General features: G+C 33.1%; 1 long non-coding RNA gene across 1 annotated transcript; it reads left to right on the forward strand.

Annotated features, from left to right (window-relative positions):
- The first annotated feature begins 288 nt into the window (after nucleotides 1-288).
- Nucleotides 289-1,413, forward strand: LOC149571725 (uncharacterized). Its single transcript, XR_016359870.1, has 2 exons — nucleotides 289-405; nucleotides 515-1,413. It is a non-coding gene; the product is annotated as an uncharacterized LOC149571725 (long non-coding RNA).
- Nucleotides 1,414-4,997: the final 3,584 nt, after the last annotated feature.

A 4,997-nucleotide genomic window follows, 5' to 3' on the forward strand; every position in this document is an offset into this window, starting at 1 on the left:
ATTATCCGAAGCACGAAATCTTATATACTATTTAGAAAAGTAAGTAGGTATAAGATCATCATATAAATCAGCTCTCAAAACAATATGGCATGGCAATTTAAAAAAACAACAAATACAAAATCACTAGTCTGATTTGAACGATGGATTTTTTTGGACAAGATTATGTTTTTTACAAGGTAAATTAGGTCTAAATCGTAAACACAAACATTTTAGGGTTAGGGTTTTATGTCTTTTATTTTTTAAATCTGAAAACGCAAATAAGTAAGCCATTGAGGATTTATCTCCTCTGAGGACGATGAATAGGGTAAGGCAGGAGACGATGTTTGAGGATTAGGAGCGGCTTTGGTCGACTCCCTTAATAGCAGGGATGTGAAGAAGAAATGCATATGCCCCGTGTTTAAAAAGGTATTTTCTTCTCATTCTGTAAAGCATTGTAGTGCGTCATATGGTCGCATCATTCACAAATTTAATTCTGTGCACTTCAGTCAGTCCATTGATATCCTCTGCAAATTAGGAATCACAAATCAGGCTTGGGACCTCTTCCAGTTGGTACTAACCAAACACCTTCCTCCCGATGCCGTATCCTTCAGTCCGCTTTGGGGGGATATTGGAAATAATGCTGATGTCTGCAGAGTCATTTCCTCTTTTACAGAAATGAAAGATATGGAGGTACATCCACATGCTATCACTTATAACTTTGTTTTGAGTACACGTGATTTGATTGAGGAAGGTAATAACCTCTTGCACAAAATGAGGCATGTTCACTGTTTTCCTTACATCGTTAGGTATGATGCTCTGATAGATGGAATCTGCCAGATCGGTATAATTATTGAAGTTCTTGATTTAATAGCTGAAGTAACACAAAATAACCTTTTTCTAGGTACTGTGTCACGTACAGTATCTCAATAGATGGTCTCTGCGAGGTGGGTAAAGAAGATAGAGCTCTAAGGTTAGTAGCTAAAAAGAGAAATGGTTATTGCTTTCTAAATGGTGTTGCACGTACCACTCTGAGTGACGGTCTTTGCAAAGTAGAAAGAGTAGATGACACTCTAGGACTAGTAGCTGAAATGCTACGAGATGACCATTTGCTTAACAGCTACACTTAATCTAGCCTAATAGATGGCTCAAAAGTTGTTCAAAGAGATGCTAAGAAAGGACTACTCCCCAAATGTTTTGGGATACAATGTTGTAATTGCTGGTTTATGTCAGAGTAAGAGGGGAAATGGAAAACAAGGTACATGCCTCTAATACAGTGATATGCAGTGTTCTTGATGTGTGTATTTGTACAATAGACGGCATGAACATGGGAGATAAGATGTTTTGACAACAAGGGATTTGAAACCTAATGAAGTGACATACATCGGAATCATTGATAATCCAATAATAAATGGAAGGCAGGAATTTTTTTTTAAAGCACATTCACTAATGAATAAGATTGTGTTAATTGTGAAATTGGTGAAATGGATAAGGTCTTGAAGTTCTTTCTAAGTGGTTGGCATTACTCCACTATATTGATTGATTTTATTTTATAAGGAAACTAAAATTGAAAGTCCTCTCTCAATTATGGATGAGATGACAGAAAAGGGGATAAGGTCTTGAAATTCTTTCTAAAACATGTAAGTGGTTGGCATTACTCCAATATATTGAGTGATTTTATTTTGTAAGGAAACTAAAATTGAAAGTCCTCTCTCAATTATGGATGAGATGACAGAAAAGGGTTTGGTTCCAAATGTTATCATTGGCTGGTTGATGTTTATCAATGAAAAATATGAAAAGTTTGTACATGATGATTATTTTATTATTTGTAGGGTAGCATAACTCCTCTGCCTTGTTATATAGTAGACATCAAAATAATTCTTCAATATGTGTTTTCTCTCTACAAATTGATTGTTATGTACTCAATTAAGAGTTAAATCATGTAGAGAAACATACTTTTGTGCAAGGATGTAGAACTCCCTTGGATAATGTTGGTTATATTATTTTTAAGCTTTATAGATGCCAATTATATATGATGGTTTGGATGGATGTTTAATTGAATATTTTCTACCCATTACCGATGATTTCTTCCTATCAACAGGTTACAATGATAGCAATCTTATAATTGCACCTGTACAATAATGAAAACTATTTCCATAGATTTATACTTTGTTTGTAACAGTTTAGGTTTAGCATATTAAATCTCATTTATAGAGAATTTTGAAGGGGTACCCTCCACTTTTAAGGTCATTATTTTCCAATAATTTTAATATGAGGCACCTACAGGTAAAAGGAAAGTTGAAATTGCATCACCTATTCAAAGATTATTGTTCGTTGTCGAGGCATCAATGAATATCTTATCTAAATTCTGAATTTTCTATACAAGGATGCTAAATCGGGCGAATGAAATTCCCCATCTTGCATTGATGCCCTTTTGGCAAATCAATTCAGCCTGGGTAATCACTGTAGTCATCTAAGGTGTTCTTGATTCTTAAAGTGTACCATGTTGTTTCCATTATTTGAAAGATTAGTAATTTTTAATATTGATTGGCTAACTGATATTTGGTACTAAGTTTCATTTTGAAATGCCTGATCCATATGATTGTTTACCATAGTACTTCACATTTTGATCAATATTGTAAGTTCCTGATGATAACACAGATTTGATGATCAGAGTTGTATACAGTTTGATGGATGTGCTTGTCTTGATGTTTTCAGTTTGGTAATATTGTGTTGAGGGGTTTGAAATATCTAACATAGTTTTCTCTGAAGGAAATGAGCCCTACCACATCATAGGGTATGGAACTCTGTTTGTAAAACTACTTTACCGCGCCTCGATAGCAGTAATTTGGGAATAAGTACAATTAGGTTTTCTCTCACTAGTTTAGATTCTAGAAAGTACATGATATAGAGAGGATAGCTAATTCGAAGCACCAAATATGAGGATTTCTATTTGGATCGAATGGGCAGCCATATTCAATATTTTCACATTCTATTAGATTCAACACCCCTGATATGCAGTCTCAAATATAGGAGGCAATCAGGGATGTGAATCTATTAGAACATGAACATTTTGAATATGGCTGCTCATTTGCCCCAAATAAATTCCCCTATTTAATATATATATTTTAAATAAATTTCCCTATTTAATATATATCTTTTAATAACTTTTCAAGAAGGTTTTTAATTAATAATTTGTGTGCCCTAAATATTATGGTTTCATTCTTTATTAACATGATTGCTGATTCTAGTATTTTCCAGATTGATCAATGTTGTAAATTTCCAATGATAGAACAGATTTAATGAGCAGAGTTGTGTACAGTCTTATGGATGTGCTAAGTTGTGTTTACTTATGGATGTGTGCTAAGTTGTGTTTACTTGTCCATTTTGACAATATTATGTTGAGGACTTTGAAATATAGTAACATAGTTTTCTCTGAAGGGTAATAATCCCTAGCACATCAGAAAGCATGGAGTTCTGTTCATGAAACTATAGCAGTGTGCCTCGTTAACAATGATTTGGGAATAGGTACACAGTTCGAGTTGCTCTTACTGGTTTATAAAGTATATGATTTAGAGAGCCTGCTAATTTAAACAAACCCTAGCTCATCACAAAGGAGAGATGGGTTTGTACTAGTCACCGCTCATGAATATGGGTCATGATGCAAAAGGCTATGCTATTAAATCCTGGTAAAACAACATGGTATTTTATTTGCTATAGTCTTAAAGTTAGGAGGCAAATCAGGGATGTTGAATCTATTAGATTGTGAACAGAAATCCCCAATTTAATGCTTCTTTTTTAATAACTTATCAAATAGGCCTTACTAAGCCTTACTAATAATTGTGTGCCATAAAGTTTTTTTGTCTCATGGACAGATGAATTAGAGGTATAGAGTATTTTATGAATATTATCATTGTATGAAATAGCATAGATCACTATAGGGTTCAACATAATTTTCTTATGATATATAGGATTTCTGGTCATAGGTGGTTTAAAAGTGCTCAACAACAATGGTATTTTTGAAGCTGAATAGTAATTGCCATTATAAGCATGCATAATGTTCGATAAAAGTGCTTAACAACATAGGTATTTTTGAAGCTAAATAGTAGTTTACAATATCAATGTAAATTGTCATTAGAAACATGCTTAATGTTTGATAGAAGCATTGTATGTAAGTAAAAAAAAGTGTGTCAAATTGGATAGAACAATATTTTTGTATGGGTAAAACTTGTAGGATTTCCATTCAAATTTGAGCAGTGCAAATATTTGGAGTTCATTAATAGATCTTGTGTATGGCAAGTCAAAACCACTTTCTTTGTTTCATTGTTGCAACTAGTGAACCTGTAAAAGAGAAGTAGATAAAATTGTCAAAATAAATTTAACAGAATTGCTTCCAAGTACAAACATTTATGTCCAAGAAGGGAAAAAAACAAACACAAAAGATAGAGCTAAAAACTTCCACATCAACAGAAATCACAACTCGTAGCGAATTCCTCTGACAACCAAAATCATCAGACTTTACACTTTGAATGTTTACAATCAATTAAAAAAACACCGAGTTTTAGGGGTTTTCACAGCACAAAACAACAAATGAATTCCTAACAACGTAACAAACAAAACTATTAAAACAAAACTATTAATGTCATCGCTAAATACAAGCATAAACGTTTGGATCATTGCTGAAGACAAACATAGAAATGACAAAAACATACAGCCTAGAGTGACCAAACAAATTTTTATTAATATCAAAAAATTATTAATTGCTGAAAAAAGCCCAATGTCAAATAAGTAAAACAACTGCCAAATGAAAAAAACAGTTAAATCGACAGCCCAATGAAAGAAAAAACGGTTAATTCGTTGGACAAGAGGAGGTTTTTTAACATTGCATGTAGATAACAATATTGCAATTTAGCACAATGTGAATTGTCGTCGGTTGGAGATAAATAAAATATTGATGCCTTGCATATTCAAATTATTCTTTAGAAGAGCCGCCCAAGTCTAATTTTCTCCCAAATTTACAC

The sequence above is a fragment of the Cupressus sempervirens genome, chromosome 2 (assembly GCF_028749045.1).
Source record: "Cupressus sempervirens isolate cs-2001-9-10 chromosome 2, ASM2874904v1, whole genome shotgun sequence".
Classification (NCBI taxonomy): domain Eukaryota; kingdom Viridiplantae; phylum Streptophyta; class Pinopsida; order Cupressales; family Cupressaceae; genus Cupressus; species Cupressus sempervirens.